The sequence below is a fragment of the Daphnia magna genome, linkage group LG7 (assembly GCF_020631705.1).
Source record: "Daphnia magna isolate NIES linkage group LG7, ASM2063170v1.1, whole genome shotgun sequence".
NCBI classification, from domain to species: Eukaryota; Metazoa; Arthropoda; class Branchiopoda; order Diplostraca; family Daphniidae; genus Daphnia; species Daphnia magna.
Window position 1 is genome coordinate 2,821,197 of NC_059188.1, and position 9,398 is coordinate 2,830,594.

The 9,398-nt window shown below is 46.5% G+C and overlaps 1 pseudogene; it reads left to right on the plus strand.

Annotated features, from left to right (window-relative positions):
* Positions 1 to 424: 424 nt before the first annotated feature.
* LOC123474186 lies at positions 425 to 7,514 on the plus strand (annotated as a pseudogene).
* The last annotated feature ends 1,884 nt before the right edge of the window (positions 7,515 to 9,398 follow it).

A 9,398-nucleotide genomic window follows, 5' to 3' on the forward strand; every position in this document is an offset into this window, starting at 1 on the left:
TTATGGCCGCAACCCCATCGAAATGGATGCAGCAACGTGCCGAAGGATGAGAGACACACGACAATGTCGAGGAAAGGCGATGGATATAACAGGTCCCAACTCGTTCGCCCTGGAAGGCCACCCATTCGTTGAAACCAGTTGGTTTCGGACGGCGACAGAAAAGATGACCAACTGTCGCCTCGAAGAAGTGACCTGACAGAGCGAATGCCCGGACTGTACCATCAGCTCCCCACTTGGCGACATCCCTGAGCAATAAACGGCTCTTTCAAACACAACCTCGTGACCTCGTCTGGAACGATTCCTGGAAGGAAGCGAAGCCGTGTGAGTTAAGGGTTATCGAAAAGGAATGGGCGTCATACTCGACCGAAAACGACACTACCTTCCGTATTCGGACCCAATTAAACAGCTGGATTTTATATATACAATGATAAACAGTTCCGTCTGCGGAGGAGGAAACCTCACTGCCTACCATCCGGTTCTAGGAATGGACAGAGTCGTCATCGCGGTTCGGGAAGCGGCCAAGGGAACCGATCTCGTCGAGATGAGACCCAATAACGTGGACGCCGCAGCCAAGATGGCGCTGTCCAAATGGCACAGGTGGAGATCGAATACGCCAGTCATACACAATACTTCAGAGACTTCGCAATGGACATTTCAAACCACCAACTTGGCCCCATCTGCTCCGGTCACCATTGTCAATATACCCCGCCGGTTCCACAGGGCGGCTAGGATTAAACCAACAACCATACCTCATCCCACCCATTTCACATCCTCGTAGCCTAGCCCAACACAGAGAAGCAGCAGCCCTCCTCTCGCGTCCCTAGTATTAAAACCCCACGCGTTGATTGCCCCCTTAATTTTCCATGTATCATGCAATGTCGTAGATTTTATGTTAGTGGCCTTTAGAATAAACCCACCCAGAATCGTGCAGAGTATACCATGTACCCCATAACACCCCACCAACCCTTCGATACCAGCCTTACCTAATCCTTACCACACTCTATCCCTAGGCTCCAACCCTCCCCCCTTTACATCCAAGGATGATCGGGAAGACCAGAAAGGTGGACAAGCGGCCTGGATCCCCGACCCGGACGAAGAAGACATCCTCTACTGTGCAGACTACTCGTCTGACATGGAGGAATTCCGATACGTAGCGGCTTGCCCAGACGACGAAGAGGACATCCTGTACTGCGCGGACAACCCCGACGACGACGAGGTTATGTACGACGCAGACGTCTCAGATGACATCGACGACGTCTCCCTACTTTCGGTAGATGACCCCCGGGAAGAAGACTCCTTTTCCTCAGGCACCTCCACCCTCCCCTTATATACGATCGCACTACTCGAAGATAGGCCCTCACCATACCGTATGTCACCGGCCAGTGAGCGTTCAGGAAAGGGGCATAGACATTGCAGCGCTAAACGACAGCATCGCGAGGCTTCGTGGTGGAAAATGCAATGTCAGCTTCGTCAGCAGTCATTTCTCCTTGGACTCCGACGAAGAGGACCTGGCAGCAGCGCGGTATGTCGAACGCACCTATCGGTTACCCTACAAAAGGAGCCGGAGTACGGATGGGAGATCGGTGAGCTGGACGCGTCCGGGAATCATTCGTGGAGCCGCGAGGAGGAGCCCTGGCGGCGGTCATCCACACCTTGTGACGAAGGTAGAACCGCCGAAGAATAACTGACCCCCTTACGACCCAACCGCCTACGCAATGCTGATTGCGGGACGCAATCTTGTAGGAAGGGGAGCTATGCAAGGACTCCCGCTAGAGTTAAGACGTTAATTAGAATTAAGTTAACTGCATTCAGTTTATGTGTACAACCTCATATTTCTCCCCAAACCCTTGACCTCCTCCTTTTTACGCTATCTCTTTTATTAGTTTATTGCCCCCTTCCGCTGACCAAGTTGCCAATGCCCCCACCTTATCTCTCAAACTTGTTTCCTTTTTTGCCCCAGTTCACATTTCTTCGTGAACTGGTTGCTGATGTTTTTTTTTATTACCCCACGCCAACCTTAGCGTCCCCAAGCCAACTAGTGGTATAAAACCCAAAACACAATTTCTTTTCGAGAGTCTTCTCCTAGCTAGTGTGTATTAGTTCTCTTGTAGCTGTGTGACCAATTGGTTAGTGCTGAGACGATATTAGTTCTCTTTGTAGCTGTGTAACCGACTTGTGAGTGTTGGAGACGAGTTGAATAAACGGTTCACCCCTACCAGCGCACGTCCTTTTCTTCATCCAGTGTTACCATACCCTCCGTGAAGCCGTCCTCAAACCGAATCACCTGGCATCGGAATGGAGTCAATTCAAGCGTAAGTACCACTCCAACGTATCCTTCATTTCTTTCCTACAATCTGTTCATTTCACACCCGTGCAGCCGACGTGACTGACTGGCGGATCATAACTCCATAACTTGTTTACCACCCAAGACAGACTGCCAGAATACTTTCCCTTATTTGCATTAACCATATCGGTGCGCGTCTGTGTTTTATTGTGTTCAGTTAAATCAGTCACGTCAGACGTGACTGATCAAATATTGCATCTGGTGGTAGCGAAGTCGAACCGTGACCTCCTTCTTTTTTTTTTGACGCGCCTCGTGCCGCTACAGACAGATGATTCACTCGTTCAGGCTCCGTTGGGCGGACACTATGCGTCGCATGCACATTCGATGAACGGACATGCGTCGGGTAGTTTTCTGCGTTGCGTGATTGAACGTGTGGGGTCGTCCTAGCTTATTTAAGTCCCACTTGGTTGACGGATGCCATTTCCCTTTTTGTCGAGTTCGTCCAGCGACGGTTTTAGGATTCAGAAACCCCCGCTTTTTTTTTAACACCACCCCCTTATGCTGCCGTGCAGTGAACCGCGATTGCTCACGCAGGAGTAAGAATTCACGAAGAGGGATTTTTTTTGGTATTTTCAAGCCAGAAGATATTTGAGCCGATATTACTGTTCCACAGTGCCCTCACGCTAAGTCACGCTAACTCACGCCGACTCCCGAACCGTAATTTTCAAAAAAAAGAAAACCGTTCTTTCTGATCTTTGTTACGTCACTCATGCTTGTGCATAGACTACCCAGGAAGGTTGGGAACCGCGACTGCTCACGCGGGAGTAAGAATCCACATAGAGGGAAGTTTGTGTATTTTTGAGCCAGAAGATATTTAGCCGATAATACTGTTCTATGATGCCCTCACGCTAAGTCACGCTAACTCACTCTGACTCACGCCGACTCCCGAAACCCTCAAATTGAGAGAAAAGACCGCCTCGCCCATTTAGCTTCGTTAACGCGTGCATAACATCCTTGTAAAATAGTAATGGTTAAGGACGAGAGCAGCGCGGGAAAGAAGATTCCGCTTCTTAGCGTTGGGGGAGGTCCTTCCGTCAATCCTTCCCGTCATTCAGGACGGGCCCAGGACCAAACCAAGCCGAAGCAAACCAAAAAATACATCGACGAACAATTAGAGAAGTTTGTAGATAGCTGTAAGGGTAGCCAAGGGTCAGGAGGAGGATATTTCACACCACAGGAAGTAAGGGAACACGCAAACAAAGTGCAGCGACGAAAATCCGTGCAGCCGACGTGACTGGCTGGCGGATCATAACTCCATAACTTGTTTACTCACCCAAGACAGACTGCCAGAATACTTTCCCTTATTTGCATTAACCATATCTGTTCGTGTCTGTGTTTTATTGTGTGCAGTTAAATCAGTCACGTCAGACGTGACTGATCAAATATTGCAATAGGTAGCGTCATGATTGGCCTACCCTGATGGCGTCATGATCGGCGTTCCTCGTTGGCGTCATAATCAGCGTGCTTTAATTTACCCGATTTATGCACAACCATCACTTGATGGATTGAATATCATCTGAAAACAGTCGCAATTGATGTCTCAAAGTATGTAAATTGACTTTCCTGGTGTGACATGTGTTTCTCTACTAAATGTTTTGTATAATGTTGCTCGCTATTGCAGTACGTCTTGCTGCATACTTCTACTGCATACCAACCCACTGCTTGTGGTTGCTCAACTCTGACGTTTGCAATGGTTTCCACCCAAAGTTTATTTGACTTTGGAAGGCTTCGGTTTTCCAGTGGCTACTTTCCATGGTGTCTGCGTGAGTTACATGGCTGGTTAACATGGTAAACCTATTGTAGCTTATCATTCTCGAGTTTCTTAATCACTTATTATCACTTAACTTTCATTAGGTGTTAACTTATCCAAATTTGTTGAAACAGTGGTTGAATCATCAGCACCATTATCACCATGTTTGTGGTTGAATCATCAGTTAGTTGGGATAGTTGAAAAGAAGTTTTAAAGAAAGACGGAAACAATTGACAAGGCAAAAGATAGTCATGCTATTCAGGTAACCACAAGAACAAATTCCTTAAAAAAACCACAAATAGAACCACGCATCGGTCTTCGAGGGTTCTTTTTGGTCTTTTCACTTCAGTCTTCCACGACAGTTTTTTTGTAGTATTTTTATCAATTGGGCTGTGTCTTCGCGGATCGTTTTTCATTCTCCGTCGTTGCTCATCAGTTCAAAACAACATGCGGTAAATCCCAAACCCAATTTATTTAATTTTTTTAATAGATTGCGTTCTTGTAGTAGTTTATACGTTCCAGGCGCGTGTAAACCATTACATTGGTGGCAGCGATCTATCTTACTCGCGCGTCTTATTTTTCAATTGTTGCATGTAATTTTTTTAGCTCCAGGATCCCCGTGTGGTTATTGCCGGATGAGTTTTACATTATACGTTTAACGTCATTCCGAAGCGGCTGTCGAAAGATTTAGCGATCGTATGTACACGGCGTGGATCCTGTCAGTCGGGTTAGGGATCGATTCTTAGTATACTGCTGGCTTTCAGTGACGTACACGAGAGTCAATCAAACACTTTCTTAATGGCTATGCCAGCAAGAAAGCAACTTTAACCACTTTACTAACTCCAATCGTGAAAAAGGGGTATAATGTGCCACATACACACGTTGTATAGCAGTTTTGTTGGTCTTCAGCCAACTCTGCCATTTTTGCCCATAACTTGTATAGCAGTTTTTTGGTAGTCAGCCAATAATTCTGCAAGTTGCTCGTATCCAGTTCTGTTTTTCCTTACGTCCGCCCATCGCAGATTTTTTTCCTCCTCAGCCATTTTTCATCAAAGCATCGCCGCCATATTTCTTTTTTCGGCGATACGATTTACAAACTCAGACCCCCTCCCCAGAAATGAACGACCAATGTGGCGCCAGTAACCCTAAACTTGAAATCGGACAAGCTAGTTTCTTCCTCTTAAACTCACTCAAAAGGTCTATTTAAATCTTCTCCCCGAAATTAGATGGCCACGCCAATTGTTAGTGCACAGTTTCACTACCCTCTTACGCCGCCCCCAACAGTTTGCCAGCCCTTTTTTTCAGCATCATGGCCATTTTTTTCTTGACGATATTCTTTGGGTGATACGATTTGCACCATCTGGATCGAATGCGTGCACCGTCTCGACAAAAAAAACACTCGTCAACGAATAGCCCACGCAACGCCAGTAGCCCCTAAAACAAAGCCTAGCCTAGCCTTTTCAGCGCACTCGGGAAGTCTATTTTGACCACTTTTTCTCCGAAATCAGCGTAACGATGCCAGCCCGCCGTTGACGACAACTGTTACTCAGTCGACTCCTATTACGAAGACGAGAACGACTACCTCGTCGAGCCTAGCCCTTTGCTCCGTAAATCCCTCGTTCGAAGAAGACAGTGCAGCATTTTTATTAAAGGAAAAGGCGTGTCTAGCACGGCTAATCCAAGTCAAAACTGCTGGTTGGGGAAACGTCCAGCCAGCGTCAAGACAATTGGGCCCACGCCGTCGGTTAATCCATACCTAGGACGCCTGTCAACCATCACACGCCTTTATCCCGATTTCAACGCGGAGGTGGAAGACGTTGAACTGCTCACCGGAAGAGGCGCTTGAGCAGCCTGGTCCGGTTCTAACGGTACGGAAAAATCGCAACATCCACGTGAAGGGCCAGCCACCTACCCGAGTCAGTGAACGCAATAGAAACAAAGCTCCCCATCCCCTTGTGGCCAGTAAACGATTGAGCCTATCGAGCCCAACTTGATTAACGACATCTATCGAAAACTCGAAAACGACCCAGAGGCAGCAGATGAGGACGACGATTTCAGCAGTGTCAAATCTCACAACGATTTAGAAGTGGAGCAGGACCTTGAACGCATCAGAGAACGCGTCAAGGCGGATTTAAGATGGACAGAGAAAGTGGAAACGTCGGCCGACGGCCAGTCACTTCCAAACCTCAAATATTCTTCAACGCCTATTAGCAGATATCAGAATTTTTATACAGACCAATCATAACAAACGACAGGGAAACTAGCTCCTATTAGTTAAGTAGGAACACAGACGACCTCCTCCAACTCGATTGGGGAAACGCAGACGCCTCCCCCGTTGACTCAACAAGTAAAATCTCAAACGACCCTCCCCCTCTTCGAAAAGCTCCAGCCGTCTTCGTCAAAACAAATCGGAACAAAGTTCACACCGTATAAAAGCGTAATTAGCAAATCTATCCCCTCTCAGAAAACGGTCGACACGAACCCACATAGACCAACAATAGCGCATCTAAACCCATACGAGACCTTGCACAAATGTCTGCGGGAGACAGGGGCGTCAAGAGAAGATGCCGCAGCAGGAGCGAAAGCCGCCTTGGCGTTGACAAAAACAGCTTGTGGCGCGACAGGGTTTCCGTTGTAGATAAAGTCGAAAAAGAGGTTAATTGCTCCGCTGTTATGAACCAGAGCTATTATAATAGCCAAAAATTATTACAGAACCAACAACAACAAACGATAGCGTTATTAGCTCAGGTACCTGCTTTCAATGGAATGGGGGCAACCAAATTTGAGGACTGGAAACAACATTTTGAAAGGGTTATCGACACCGATGAGTTTGAAGAAGGGAGGAAGATAAAACTTTAAGGATCAAAGCTGTTCGGGTCTGCAGGGGACTGTATTACAAGTTTCCAGTGAAATTATCCGAGGTAAGCACAGTCGTTCGTTAAAGTGAAACAGAATCTACATGAGCGTTTTCACGGAGGGGATAACAGAAAATGTATTTTACAGAGTTTAAAAATTGCATGCATAATTCTGGGGAATCTACCAGGGACTATGCTTGTCGATTACAGAAGCTTTACTCGTTTGCCTACACCAACGGAAGCAGGGAAGTCAATCGAGGCAAACGTTTTTAAACTGAGAGAGACAATACTAAGGGACGGCAATTTGGGAGGTATGAAGCCGAACCTACGCGAAAGAACGAGTTTTAAGGACTATAGGAACTTAAACGACATAGTAAAAGCAACAGAAAAATGTGCAGCCTTCTTAAATGTGGCGAAACCAGAGAAACGGAGCGTCGACTTTGTTAACGCCGTTTCGGCAAAGGCCGTACCCAGGAACTGGGGGAAACGAAAACGAAATTGCAGAACTAAAATCGGTCATCGAGCAGCTTTCGCAGAAAATGATATTCACCCAACAGGCAGATAATGGTCAGTCAATCAATTGTATCTGTACTGAGCTCCGGGCTCGAGGGCGTCCTGCATTTCCTTCGACGGAACACGTCACGTTGAGCTCCGCGCTCTCAGACGTCCGCGTCACTACTAATTTTTCCCATATTCATTATTTTGCCGTTTACAATCTGATTCCTTAAGATCGTCTAGGTTTAGGCACTTTTGCTTCAGATTTGTTTAATCGAGCTCCGCGCTCGAAGGCGTAAAATTCCTTCGACGGAATGCACCGGACCGAGCTCCGCGCTCTTTCTCTTTCTAACGTCTGCGTCACCACCCTTTTTTCATATTCTTTGTATTGCTGTTTTTAAATCTTATTGAAAAAGACCGTCTTGGACACTTTATTTCAGATTTGTTTATCGAGCTCCGTCCTCGAAGGCGTACGTATTTCCTTTAACGGAACACGCCAACCTGAGCTCTGCACTTCTAGATGTCCCCGTCACTACTCGTTTAATGTTGTATCTTTTCTCCTACGCCGTATTTCATTTCATTCCAAGTAAAAAGAAAAATTCCCCATTCCATCGGAGAAAGTGACCAACACGATTAAGCTCCTTGAATATTGTCGCGGGTGAAAGGAGATTGGTTATCTCTTCGCAGAGATGAGTTATCCGCTCCTTGGACAACGCTGCGATCGTGATGAAGAAATTATCAGGAGAAGTCCGCTCTAAGAAAGATACGCAGTCCGGAAGGGGAGTAATTCGCGCGACGGTATAAACGCTGCCCCCGAATCTGCGTCAGATGAGTCTCCATCGGGTGAGCTCCCGGAGCTGGGCTCCGTAAGGGCGTAGTTCCTGGAGTCTTCAGACGCTCTCCGAGTTTGGTATGGTCATCCCTTATTGTTATTAGTTAAAAGTGAATAATTGTCTAGAATTTAAGTCATCACTTGTTGTATTCGTGTATTCTTGTTCCAATACAACTCGTGTGACATTTGGTGGAGATACAGTCCGTTACCCGTGAGTAACGAAATCGTTGCTTTAAGTGGCAATTGTTAAGAACGCAGCTCGTTACCAGTAAGTGACGAAGTCGTGCTGCAGTTGTGGTTAGCTAATGCCGACGAAGAAAAACCCACGACTACCTAGTTGCCCAAGAGACCCCTTCTGACGATTAGATCCGCTTCGAGAACTCAAGCGTTCCGGTAGAAACTTCACCTATCCCAGCCCTCATCGTTGAGAGTGGAACTTCTTTGTTGGTGAAACCCCTAAATTTTTTGAAGGTCCTATTCCAAAGGACCATTTGACCGAAGAAGCTGACAGTCAGGGTGAATCCAGTCGAGACTTCAAGAGGCTTACTCCGGATCCAGAAACCGAGGTTGATTTGAGGAGCGGCGACGAGTCCAGTTGTTTCGGTCGGGGACAACAATTTGTAGTGCCATCAAGGCATATTGAGCAGCCGCAAAGACAAGCTATGGAAGCTGTCAGAAAATTTATTAGTTTTCGCCAATCTTCTGAAAAAATTCAGAAGAAAGATGCGCACCAATGGATGGAGCGCTTGAATAACATTCTATCCACAACAGATGGGGTGATATTGGAACAAATAATTTTGAAAAAGTATTTTGATGACGCCCGCCAGGAGCCGGTTCGATTGTGCAAGGCTCCTGAACGAGTGAAATGGTAACTCGAAACGGCCGGAAGCGTGATTGCAGCGCTCTCTTCCGTGGCCGAAGGCAGTGTTACGGTTTAAATAAAAAAAAAAAAAGATAAATAAATAAATAAAAAAAAAAAAAAGGAAAAGACCATCCGGGAAATACAAGAAAATTTAAACAAGTAAGCGCAACCGGAAAGAAGAAAAAATGAAGGAGTAAAAGTCCCTATTTGCCAAGAGGACGCAAGCGATTTTTTAGTCTCATCAACCTTCGTGGATCCCA